Genomic DNA, 13,976 nt, shown 5'->3' with positions numbered 1-13,976 from the left:
AAAGAAAAACACCCACACCCCTGCAGCTAACCCTGACAACTACCTTCATTCACAGTGCTTTATACTTAAACCATGATGGGGGAAATGAATAAAAGCAGAGAGGGGCCACTGCTTTTAAATGTTTCACAACAATCCAGATGGTACTTCTAACCTCTGTTCATGCTTTACAACAGTGAATCAGGACAAGACATAGATTTGCTAGGGTGCATTTAACCACCAAAGACTGAAGATGTCTGGGCTTTTATTCTGTAATGTGTCTAAGACATGTCCATTAAGTGCAAACAAAAAAGGAAGAAGTCTTGGCAGAACAGGAGAAGTGATGCACACCTGATGATCAGATGGATTTTAAATATTATTCATGGCATATAGCCTCGTCCGTGCTCTAGCTGTTTCTATGGCTTGGGCTTCGTTGGTCTTCCACTGCTCCGCTACATCATTTGCTAACGGATCATCTGGATTGGGAGCACTTAACAAAGCCTGAATCGATAGCAGAACTGTGCGGACCTGCAGTGCTGGGGACCACTTATCTCAAAATATCTAAACATATTCTTCCCAACTTGTCTACATGAGGATGATAAATTTTGGTTGTGAAACGTACTTTAGGGGCTGCCATTGGGTATTCTTCTGGAAGGAATAGTTCAAGTGTAAAAGTCCCTCCCTCGAAGAGGGAATCCTGGGGGCCAGCAATGACTACATGAAAATAACGGGCGTCGCTCTCATCTGGTTCTGTTTTAATGCCAGGAACTGGTTCTGCCAGCAAACGCTGGGTTTCCTTGATAATCCTGCAGGGCAGCCCAGCCATCTTGTCAGATCCCGAGTTCCGCCTCTGGTCTCGACTCTGGCTCCACTTGCCTCATGCACGAGTGGAAGTGAAACACCTCCCATCCAAAGGAGGAGAATGAAGCATCCTCTGTGTCAGCAGAGCTCATCCAGCAAAGAGAAGGCAAAAAGAACTGAGCATTCAGGCCACAGAGAGCTATAGAGCCAAGCAAACAAACACCGTGCCTGAGACAATCTCAACATTTTGCAAAACCTTTTCAAGATACGATTCTGGGGATGCCTGGGTGGTTCAGCCATTGAGCATGTGCCTTTGACTCAGGGTGTGATCCCGGCAACTGGGATTGAGTCCCACATAGGGCTCCTGCATGGAGCCTGCTTCTCCCTCTGTCTGTGTCTTTGCCTCTTTCTCTCTCTGTCTCTCATGAATAAATAAATAAAATCTTTTTTAAAAAAAGATACGATTCTGAATAAACAAATTGATAAAGACTGACAAAGATGTGGTGACTCTTTGTAAGTCTATAAATGAGGCCTGAAAACAAAGGGTCTCAAAAGAGAAGTTACCATGCCAACCTAAATGGTGATATTTTGTAAGTTAAGAATGTCCTGTGTCACAAAAAGAAATGGTTTAGCAGAATTCAATAGATTAACACACTTGTGACCAGAGTTCACGCCCCTAGACACATTGACTATGAGCTTCTGATGATTTATTTGTGAGAAAAAGATAACGGTTTTATCAGAACCATCTCTGAAGCAAAGAAGGAAATATAGCCAGAATCCAGGAGTGGCCCCATCCTGGCTAGATGCCTTTTTCCAACACTGGTCCCCAGAGGGATGGCCACCCACTTGACATGCTAGGCGGAAATGCTCTTTGTGACTTGATATGCCTTCGCCCTAAGCCCTTCTTCACAAGCAAAGAAAGGCACATTTATGGAGACAATTTAAAAACTTGGAACTTGTCACAGAAGCTTGAGCTTTCTGAAAAGACAATTATTGAATCACAGAAGTTCACAGTACAGCCAGGATTACTATTGACTCTAGTTTATAGTCAATTATAAATGTTACCAAGAATCTCCAGAGTGAGCATCACCGGGGTTCTCCAAACAGTCTAAGTGTCTGAAGGCTTTCTACCACTGTGGCTTATTCATGACATATGGTTGGCTCCAGTACATTTTTGACCTATTCATTTGTGAATTAGAGAAGGGACTTACATAATTCTCTTCCCAAAGTATGTGTTTTGTAATTTTCATGTCACATGATTACACTTTTAAGAGCATAAATTCTATTTTAAATATTTTGGAAACTACAGTTTTTATTATTTCTTGCTATTTCATACATTTGATCTAAATGCCTATGCTTTTCCTCAAATCCCCTCTAATATATTTATGTTTTGAATGAAATGAAATATAACTACATGCAGAGATAGAGAGTGAGAGAGGTGGCCTCCAACAGTAGCACAATCCTCATTTCACAAATGCAGGGATAGCAAAATACATATTGGCTCCTTCTGGGCAGAAACTGTATTTGTCTTGCTTGCTAGAACAGGCCCTATGGTAAGTATTCAATATTTGCAAATTATTTAAGCAATTGCCTAGGAAAACTTAGAGCTGGAAAAATTCTTCTTCATTACATTTTTATAAAATTCTACCATCAAAGATAAATTTTGAATGAGTCAAACTGCTTTGATTCAAATTCCAACTCCGCTATTAAATATCTTTGACCTCATGCCTTAAATTGACATTCTCTGTATTTTGGTTTTTCTTGCCTTTAAAATGGGAAAAACAGTACCCCTAACTCACAGGGCTATAATGAGGATTAGGTTAAGGTTACAATGAGGATCAGGGCTGAGGGGTTCTAGTATTCACTAAGTAAGCACTGGTCCATGTTTACTACTACTAACATTACTACCACTATGATGACAATGACTCCCACTGCTGCTGGTTTTCTTGGCTGCAGTTTCTTCACTTTTGAAACAATGCATATGGATAATGAGAAGCTTTCAGACACTTTCAGTATACCTATTATGGTTCCAAAGAGCGAACCTCTTTGAGTGAGGTAGAGTAAGGGACTTGTTTTCAGTATCATACCAAATAACCAAGATGTGAGCCATGAGGCAGTCTATAGAAGGCGGTTGCATCTATGTCTGGAAGTTGGGCCCAAAATGGTACTAGGTCAGCAGAATCAGCATCTGGGAAGAATCTTAAACATGAAGCAGGGAGAGATGAACTAATAGGCTCTCAAGAACAACAGGGACCCATGAGGTCAAACTGGAACTCACCTCTTCCTCTTCGTCTTCCCCTCTCAACCTGTGATGATGTGGATGACCTGTAGAAGAAGCTACCCCACGTCACCACAGCAGAGTTGCATCATGACTAGCCAAGGACATGGGCAAGCTGAAGGAGCTGCGGGACCAGTTGTTGTCTCATGTGAACAAAATAATTTGGCAGATCAGCAACAATGTGTGTGTGTTGGTCTCTCCGCTGAACCTAAGAGTATGATGATACTCTATGGCAAACTTCTCTTGTGGCCAGCCCTAATCTGAATACAGGGGAGGAGAGTCTGGAAAATGTAGTTCTAGTGAGGCTGTGTTGACACAGTATAAAGCCACTGCATCTGCAAGAGTTGAAGCACTGCAAATCCTCAAATAGGACCTAAAATATCAGAAAATAAAAGCAAAACTACTCCAGCTGAAAGGCACAAAGGTCAAGAAGCCTAAATCCTTTGGCTTCTTCTTTGTACCTCCCCCACAAGCTATGCCCTCCCCAGAACTCTTCACAGTCTGAAAGCTATCTTTATTTGAGCTCTCTTTCTCTGGAAAATAGAGAGCACTGTAAAATATGTTGGATGCGTCCTATCATATCATACAGTTATGATGTCAATTTTCTGTGAGACTGTTAAGTAAGATAAAATTGGCTTTCTAGTCAAGACAATACAGATTGTTAAAAACAAATCTAGGGAATCCCGGGATGGCTCAGTGGTTCAGCACCTGCCTTTGGCCCAGAGTGTGATCCTGGGGTCCCGGGATTGAGTCCCACGTTGGGCTGCCAGCATGGAGCCTGCTTCTCCCTCTGTCTGTGTCTTTGACTCTCTCTCTCTCTCTCTTTCTCTCTCTCATGAAAAAATAAATAAATAAATATTTTTAAAAAACAACTCTAGTTTCCATGATTTTTCAGTAATAATCTGACAGAGCACTCTGAATAACCATGTAGACAACAAATGTCCTAATAGTGACTATGTCAGTATTTCAATCCAGTGGTGGGGAATAAGGAAGGAGAATATGGATGCCTCCTAAAGCAGTCCAATCAATTTATGACTCCAGGATTTAAGTACATTTAATCTGTGGGATTTATATTTGCACAAAATGTTGTCTAGGTTTTTTTTTTAACTATCATGATTTGATGGTAAAGATAGATGGTTTTCCTAACAACTTTTAGACTTAAAAAGAACATTAAAAATATGAAATGATAGTTCCCACAAATCAAAGTGTTTGGAATGAAAACATTTTCATAGGGCACACACTCAGGATGCATTGTGGGGGGGGGGCGGGGAGAGAGAGAGAGATTATGTGTGCATTTTAGTAGCTGTCTGGGATTTAGAGGTAAGAATCCCTGGGCCAGCAAACTTATTCTATAAAGAGCCAGATAATGATTATTTTAGCAATGTGGGCCGTCTGATCTCTATTCCAAGTACTCAGTTCTGCTACTATAGCACAAAAGAAGCCATAGACTATACATAAATGAATGGAGATAACTATGTTCTAATAAAACTTTACTTTTGAACACTAAAATGTAAATTTTAGATAATTTTCATGTTATGAAATATTTTTCTTTAAATTTTTCTCAACCATTTAAGAATGCAAATATCATTCTTAGATCATAAGACATACAAAAAGATCAATAGGCTGGCTTTGGCTCATAGGCCATAGTTTTTACCAAACCCTGACCCATCTCAATGGAAATCATTAAACAATTAAGAAAACTAAAACATTTTATCCAAAAACTGCAAATATTTAACTAAATTTTCTCATGCAAAATAGATTTAAGAAACTTGAGATTTTAAATATCCAATTAACTTTCTATCTTTAAAACACAATGGCTGAGAACTCAAATCCATTTGGATACTCAAAATTGAAATGTTTCATTTCCATGGCTGTACCAAAATAGTATATATGCTTCACATGCGTGCTGTTGGGCTGAAAAATCTATTATTTCATTAAATAAGAAAAATAAATTTTTGTATTTGAGTTTGATTTTAAATCAATGCAGGCCTTTAACAAAGTTAAGATTACTTCTTGGCTGCATAGGAGCATGTCAAGAATAATTAAATAATCTCTTGTCACATCATCACAGTTAGTTGTTGAGTATCTTGCTTTTTCTATCTTATGGAAAAAATGAAAACCTAAGCATTCTGCCAATATGTTTCTTTCCCTAGTGTTCCAAAAGTTTACAAAGCCGTCAGTTGCCATAGAAGCAAAAGAATATAAGTTGTAATGCATAAAATATGTCCAAACATGGTATGGATTATCAGATCAATCTAGTGTGTAAGAAAGACCTAAATAACCCTGCCAGTTGATTATGGGTTTTGTGTCCCACGAGGGATAAGCTTGGTATTCCATGAGGAAATATCATATTACAGTGTTGATTCCATTGTGTTTATCTTCAGCAAGTGTTCTGGGCAATGTTATCAGAGATAACAATTTTTTAAAAAGGATTTCAATCTCTTAGCAAGAATCAGACTACAAATCAAGATTTAAATTTTCTCTAAAATGAATCTCGAATACAATTTAATATATATTTCCAGGGAGGAATAAAACTCTCTATTATGTTTATGTTAAATCTCCTTTGTCTATAGCCAGGCAATCTAAAATTATCTGTTTTATGCTAATTAAATAATAATAATAATAATATACAATGTGCAGAAAACATTTCATCCAAATAATTCAATTAATAGTATAGGAGACTATAATCTAAAATACATTATTTTATTTTATTTCTCCAAAACTCAAGTATGCCTAAGTTGTCTATTTATTTTCTGGAACTCATCTAGTTTGGTTCTTTAGTATTTTCTTATTGAAGTCTTTTTTACATTTTGAAAGTAAATTGGTTCCTAAAAATATGTATTTAGTATTTTACACCTCTGGTTTAACTGGAAACAAGCCACATAAGTATTGGTCTTCATCAAACAATAGTTAGAGAAAGGAATGAAAGGCATAGGATTTTAAAATAATACAACATGAAGCCAAAATATTTAGAGGGATTTAAAGTTAAGAGAAAATGAATAAAGATATATTGACAAAAATGGCATTTCAACCTATTCTTTGGACTCTTTTACCTATTCATTAAAAGTGAAGTAAAAATGAGGAAATGATCAATAAAATACAGTTTTTACATTCCACTCCCAATTCTTTGTTGTTACTCAATAAGTGCTCTTTATAAAGATAAATATGATAACTAAAAGCATAAATGTTTTCACTATAAAATGTGATGTATATTCATCGGAAATTCTACAGAAATAAGAAGAAAGGGAGTATGAAAATTATTTTCAAAAAGATACCTTATACCAGATGTGAGAAGTTAGATAATTGCAAGGACAATCCCAAAATAAATTTTGTTCATCACCCCCACGCATAAATAGATCTATGACACCTCACTCCTAATCTATAACTACCTATCTATTGCAATCTTTCTTTCTACCGGGCATTATAAGATGACCATTTCTTTCTCCTCCATAGAAAATGTGGTCACTCATGTGAATGTTTTCATTCTAACGTTTTTTGAGGTCCTCTAAAGGTAACACTATATCATTGGTCCTCTCTGAACTTCAGTCTCTTCATCTGTAAAATGAAGATAAGCACATCTACATCAGCATGCTTGGGGAGAATGAAGTGAGACTACATACATGAAAATATTTTTCAAATTGGAAAGTACATAGGATTAGTACATAGGATAATAATACATCTATTATTTTTATGAACTCCTATAAATACACTATTTCAAGTTTCCTTTGCTACTCACCCACTCCCACCACCACTATAACGGCATGATTAAAATAAGCGAATAATGGGGAAATTCAAACCCCCTTAATGTATTGCATCATCAACAATTTTTTGCATATGTTTTTATATTTTGCATATGTTTGGTAAAACCAACCAGGGGATTTGGGACCTCATCTAGAGTGCAATAGCGGTGAAAAGTCAAGGCAGGCAAGAAAAACCCTCTTGAGGAACACCTGAGTGTCTCAGTCGGTTGGGCAGTAGACTCTTGATTTTTGCTCAGGTCAAGATCACAGGGTTGTGGAATCAGCTGGTTGGGCTCCACGCTCAGTGTGGAATATGCTTGAAATTCTCTTCCTCTCCTTGTTCCTCTGCTCCTCCTCATCCCCTTGCTTTCCTTGTTCTCTCTCTCTCTCTCAAATAAATCTTTTTAAAAAGAGAAAGAAGAAATCTCTTGAGTAAATAATATGCCAGACATTTTGCTAGAAATATTCCCATGATTTTTTTCAATCTTTAGGGCAACACATTCATAACAATATTATGCCCATCTTAAAGGGGGCCAAAGGATGCTCAAGTTTCAGGATTTGTGGTAGAGGATACTGTGTTATGATATTGGTTCTGCCTCTCCAGCATGCTGGATAAAGATATATTCCTCAACTTCTTAACCAAATCTACAACAACAACAACAAAAAAAGTCCTTCTGTTGATAACTTCTTGTCTAAGTGGAGGAATCTGACACAGTGCCAAGTGTGGTTGTGAACAAAATCTGTTGAGCGTCAATTAAATGGGACTTTTTTTGTCAGTAAAGAAGCTGTGAAAGAATGGCGGCACAGGTGATTCAGTGACTTTAAAAATGTGCAAATGTCATTTTAAATAACATGTACCATCACCCAGGAGTTAGTTACTTCCTTCTAAAACCCTTTTCTTCAGGCCACTCTTGTCTAACTTCTGCCTTGCCCATACATACAACAAAAGTTCCCCTTTTTGCTCCACATTCTGCAGTCGCTTATCTTTCATCTCCAGTGGAATGAGTTATTTTTCAAAACAACATAGTCACTGTAATAAAATGGCCATGTGGTTAGGTTAGCACAGAGCATTTTTGTGCAGAATAGACCTACTTTGTTACTATCTATTATATAACCAACATTCATTACTGAAATCTTAAGTTTACATTTTAGATATGTAAGCAAAAATGTCAGAAAGGGGTTCCTTTATCTTTTTCTCCTTATTGTTAAACTGCCCTTACTCCTTTCTAATTGAAAAAATGAGTAGGCTCAGGGTAGAAGGCACTTTCTTTTCCTGATCCCTTTCATTATAGAAAGAATTTGGTTCTTAAAGAGCAGGTTGTGAACTCAGATGTGCAATGGCTACTTAGTAGCTCAGTATGATCTTAGGTAAGAATCTTAAACTCCAAAGCCCTAATTTCCTCATGGGAGTAATGACAATAACCTCAGCTGACTTTGCTGCTGGGACAAGTGCTCTTTAAATGGTGAAGTCCTAACTTTTGACATTATTTCAGCCATAATTTGTTCTCATTCAGCCATTTGCTCATGGAACAAGAAATATTTTCAAAGGGCCTAGTATGTGGCAGGTGTTGTGCTCTCTGCAGTGAATGATAGCTTCTATTAATATTTGTCCACAATTAGAAAAAGATAAAGTGATTGGTGTCTCTAAATTCTAACACATTATTTAGAGAAAGGCAACTATAAGTTGGAAAATTAGCAAAGAATACAGAAAGAGGTATTTATATTGACATGATGAAGGATGTGAATATATGTTATGGTATGAAAGGAGATGAAAGTTTTGACAGAGCAAACAGCATGAGATATGCTTGAAGAACGTGAGACTCGTTCTCTCGTGGTTATAGTGATACCCTATGGGTCCAACTTATGCAGGGCCTTGAAATCAAGCTATGGAATATAGATTTTATTGTGGTAGGAAATAGGGAGTCTTTGACAATTTGGTATGTAATAATGATATGATCAGAAATAGGACTTCCAGACTTAAGGAGTTCAGGGAATACTTCCCTAGTTAAGTAACCATTTAAATTATGAAAATTATAAAAGTTATAAATAATCATTTAAAAGCAACCACTTGGCTCTGGGAATTTTAAATGGGGAAATATTTATTCAGGAAAATCTACTAGCTCTTATTAAGAATGGTGAGAGTCTATGACAGCTTAATCATAACCTAGTTCCACTCCTTTCCCTGATCAGTGTAATGAGAGCTCTACTCCAGGCAGGTGAGGCCAAGAAGTTGGATGAAACTGTGGAGCAATTTATGCCTGAGGGCATTCTCAAAAACAATAGAGCAATCACTTAGAAATTAGTGGAAGCTAACATTTGGAGGTTACATTGGGGACCCTCAAAACAACCCTCAGTTACACAAGTCACTAGGACAACTCAACAGACCTAGCATACAGTTATACTCAAGGCTATGATTTATAGTTCAGTACAAGGTAATGAACTAAATCAGCAAAACAAAAGGTGAATGAGGTGAGATGCAGAGGAAAGCAGGTGCAAATTTCCAAGAGTCCTTTCCCAGCAGAGTCACACAGATCCATAATTCCTCTAGCCCATGCTATGATAACACATGTGGAAAGATGTTTAGCAGGGAAGGTCATCAGAGACTCAGGTTTTTACTGGAGCTGGTCACCTAGGCGCTCTGCCTAGCATGGATGAAAATTTCAGTATCCCAAAAGGATAGCAGGAGTTGAGCATAATCCATATTCCTCGTGCAAGCAGTTTAACCACAGTGAACAATTATTATCAGTTCTAGTAATGGTGGAAGCCCTTGCTTAAATCCAAGTTCCTAGATATGAACTAAATCACAATCAAGTTGTTAAAAAGAATAATGATGTAATCAAAACTGAATTTCTTAAAGATCAATGCAAACTTAATGTAGGGGGACTAGAGTAGAGAAATACTAAACACAGAGGAGAGAGTTAGGATGTTTCTGCAATTAGTCCAATCAAAAAGTACCGAGGAGCTGAAGAACAGAGTGATTGTGCACACATCATTCTGGCGTGGTCCAAACCTTTATTCACCATCTTCTTTTCCATAACTGCTCTTCACATATCCTATTCTGCAGCTAAACTCACTACACTCTAAGTAAGGTAGTAGCAATAGGAATGGTAAAGATGATCATGATGAAAAATGTGTAGTTACAATTTTACTTTTACCATTTCCTATACACAGACTGTACTTAATTATTCAACAAGTTAAAAAAAAAACACCATCACCAACTATGAGATAGGATAGGCTAGATTATGCTACTGTGGTGGTATTCAAACTTTAGTTTGCATGAGAATATCCTGGAGATATTTTAGTAGATTGCTGCTCCCCCTCCAAGATCTGGACAGAGTATTCTGGAGGGGGACTTGAGAATTTGTATTTCTAATAAGTTCCTTGATGAAGCTGATGCTCTTGGTCCAGGGACCATACTCTGAGAATACTGTGCTATTTTAACAAACATCCCTCCAAATCCCTGTGGCTTATCACACCAAAAAGTGATTTGTCACACATGTTACTTGTCTATCACAGGCCACCGAAGGTGGGGTCCAGGTGCGAGAGGGTCTCTGCTCCACATAGTCACTCAGGGACAGGCTGGGCTCCATATAGCTGCCCCTATCTACAACCCACCATTTCACTGGTTGCCAAAACAGAAGAGAGCCATAAATTCTCATAGCTACTCTTTTATGTTTGGCCTAGAAGTGACACCCATCAGGTCTGCTCAGTGTCTCTTGGCCAGAACTAGTCATATGACCTTCAAAATCGTCAGTTTGCCAGAATGAAAAGGCAACTGGATATTAGTGAGATTCAATTCTCTAATATTGGAATTACATGTTTAGAGAAATCAGCTTTAGCTAATTAAGCTACTTTATGAAATACAAATGATCTACCTATACAAAGATGCTGACCAAATCTTATAATGGCTGATTAGAATATACTTAGATAGATGTAATTTTCTACAGCAATAAAAACAGTGTGATCTGGCATAAGGATAGACACAGTTTAATATCCAGATTGTATAAAGAACTCATACAACTCAACAATAGAAATATAAACAATGCAATTATAAAACATACAAAGGACTTAGACATTTCTTGAAAAAAGATACATAAATCTATAAATGACCAATAAGCATGCCAAAAGATTTCAATATCGTTAGTCATTAGGGAAATGCAAATCAAAAACACAATGAAATAGCACTTCACACCTACTAGGAGACTATAATGAGCAAAATCCAGCAAATAACCAGTGTTGCTGAGAGAGAGATTGGCACCCTTTTATGTTGCTGATGAGGATGTAAAATTGTGCAGCCGATATTGAAAACAGTTGGCAGTTCCTCAAAAAACTAAACAGAACCACCGTATGATTTAGCAATTCCAAAAGAGTTAAAAACAGGAGTCCAGCAGAAACATGTACATTAGTGTTTACTGAGGCTTTATTCACAACAGCCAAAAAATGGCCAACACATTCCAAGTGGTCATCAATCGATGAATGGATAGACAAAAAGTGGTATATCCATACAATGGAATATTTTTGTCACAGAAGGAATAAAGTTCTGCTACATTGTGGATGAACTTTGAAAATATTATGCTGAGTGAAATAAGCCAGACACAAAAGGACACAAAAGGATTCCACTTACATGAAATATCTAGAAAAGGTACTTTCATAGAGAGATGGATAATATATTAAAAGTTACAGGGGATCCCTGGGAGGCTCAGTGGTTTACGCCTGCCTTTGACCCAGGGTATGTTCCTGGGGTCCGAGGATCGAATCCTGCATTGGGCTCCCTGCATGGAGTCTGCTTCTCCCTCTGCCTGTCTCTGCCCCTCTCTCTCTCTGTGTCTATCATGAATGAGTGAATAAAATCTTAGAAAAATAAAAGTTACAGAAGGAGTAATGGAAAATTACTGCACAACAGGTATAAGAGTATCTGTTTGGTGCAATGAAATATTTTAGAGATGGTAGTGATGGTTGCACACATTGTGAAGGTAACTAGTGCTACTGAATTTTCCACTTGAAAATGGGAAATTTTATGTTAGATATATTTTTTATATATGAGAAACAAAAAAGAAACAAATACTGAGGTTATAATGAATATATCATAGTAAAAATATCAGTAATCTCATTTTAATATGAATATCAAAACTATTGGTATAATACATATCAGAACAAGGACTATATCCTCAAATAATGAGATTCTTTTTTTCTCTTATTATTTTAGTAAAACTATTTATCCTGTTTTTATGATTAATTATATTTAATGATATCATTAAATGATCATTTATCTACAACTTGTTTCTTCATGAAATACCGGACAGAGGGAGGTGACCAGTCAACATAGTAAATGGCTAGAAGCACAGGTCTTGTACCTGGAGTTGGCTAGATTCAAATCCCAGCTCTGCCATTCATTACCTGAGTGACCTTGGGTAAGTCACTTAGCTCCCTGTGTCATCTCCCTTTCCACATTTTAAAATAGAGCTAATAATAGTACCTGCCTCTTATGTTGTTTTGAAAATGAAATAAACTAATACGAAGTACATAAAACAGCATCTGTTTCATGGTAAATGATATGGCTGTTTGATAACTAAAATAAAATTTCTCAGTGCCGTGGTTGGCTGATTTACTAATAGCCTCCTAATTCCTGAAGTAGCACTGATGGAGTAGCTAGAATGGTAATGTCCTATCTCTTTACCTGGAACAAATTTTATGGAGGTTATATTACACTTGAAAAGTCTTTGTATGGCAGTAATAACAATGTAATCACATCAGTGAGCAGAATAAAAATGATTGAATTCTGTTAAATCATCTCTATATATGAGAAGGATCCAAAGAAAATAAAGTTTGCTCTAGCCCCTCTCCCCTAGCTAGATGGATTATGCCCAAATCTCTCTCATCTCAGGGAATGGAGGAGTTGAATTTTAGGCCTTCCTGAAGCATTCCACTAGGTGGAGATGGAAGTAGGAATCCCTTGACACTGAAATCCCAGGAGTCCGCCAAACCTAGGTCTGAGAGAGATTCCCAAGTTCTAATTAGCCAAAAAGCTGTGGTGGGTGGAGGGGTGCAGGGGGTGGGTAGCCATAGACTCAGGAGCCAAAAAAAGTGAACCTAAGAATAACAAGTCAGCTGTTAACAGGAAGAGGTCTGGGTCAACTGCCTGTAATTTTACTGTTGTCTAAAACTTGCTTTTATGTGCAAACCACAGCTATTGAACTGAGAGGCAAATGTGGTCATTTGTTCACCCAACAAGCATTTATACATATTTCGGACCCCGCTCTGAACACCACACTATATGTGGGATGAGATCTGGAGCCTTCAGATACACTCATATATTGTTAAAAGGAAAAGAACCTTTGAGACATATAGGAGGGACCCCAGGGAACTCTAACATTATTGCTGTTGTTTTTAAAAGGAAGTGAAAAAGGATACTGAATATTTCTTGCATGATGTCCCAGCAAGGAAATTCTTACACCTAGCTTGAAAAAGGGGGAAAAAAAAAAAAGAAAAACGAAAAAAGAAAAGGAAGATTAATTCAACGTGGGAATAAAGCTCTTTTGACCTGGTGACTTATCTGAGCAGAAAGTCGCTTCCCCTGATGGTAGTTGAGATGCCTTGTTTGTACTCACTTGATCCCTGGACTCTTTACCCTGCCCCCAACTCCCAATCGCCTGAAAATAGTTAAAAGGCGAAGCAGTAAATCAGGAAGTCTCCAAACACAGCAGGGTTAGGGCTGAAAACTGGAGTCGTCTAATTTCATTTTCAAAGCTGAACATCTAATGGTGCATGATCATTAATGACAGACAGCGTGGTGTCAAAGGGTTGTGTCGGGTTCCAGACCTTTCCGTGCTTTACATTCCTAGGTTTAATCAAAGCTTAACCAAATCATTGCTGGTAGCAAACTGCAGCTTCGAGGTACTGTGGGTGGTCTGTCTCTGCCACTGAGGCAGACGTTTGCTGATAAGGAAAAGAACGCGTCGATACTCCATATATACACATTCCTGGGTGTTTATCGCTTTACAAAATCTCTACACCGTGACACTCGTGAGCTAGCGGGGCTGGAGAGGCTATGCCCTTTCATCTTCCACTGGGAACTACTTTGATTATTTGAATATATGATTATTGATTTATTAAATAATTTCTTTAATTTGGTTAGTCAAACAAACAGAAATGTGTCCCACATATTTATTCTTAGTTTTTAA

General features: G+C 37.6%; 1 pseudogene; it reads right to left on the bottom strand.

Moving 5' to 3' along the window:
* Positions 1 to 345: 345 nt before the first annotated feature.
* On the bottom strand, positions 346 to 802 carry LOC129502633 (ubiquitin-conjugating enzyme E2 N-like; annotated as a pseudogene).
* Positions 803 to 13,976: the final 13,174 nt, after the last annotated feature.

The sequence above is a fragment of the Nyctereutes procyonoides genome, unplaced genomic scaffold (assembly GCF_905146905.1).
Source record: "Nyctereutes procyonoides isolate TBG_1078 unplaced genomic scaffold, NYPRO_anot_genome, whole genome shotgun sequence".
Taxonomy (NCBI): domain Eukaryota; kingdom Metazoa; phylum Chordata; class Mammalia; order Carnivora; family Canidae; genus Nyctereutes; species Nyctereutes procyonoides.
This window is presented reverse-complemented; position numbering and strand designations above follow the sequence as displayed.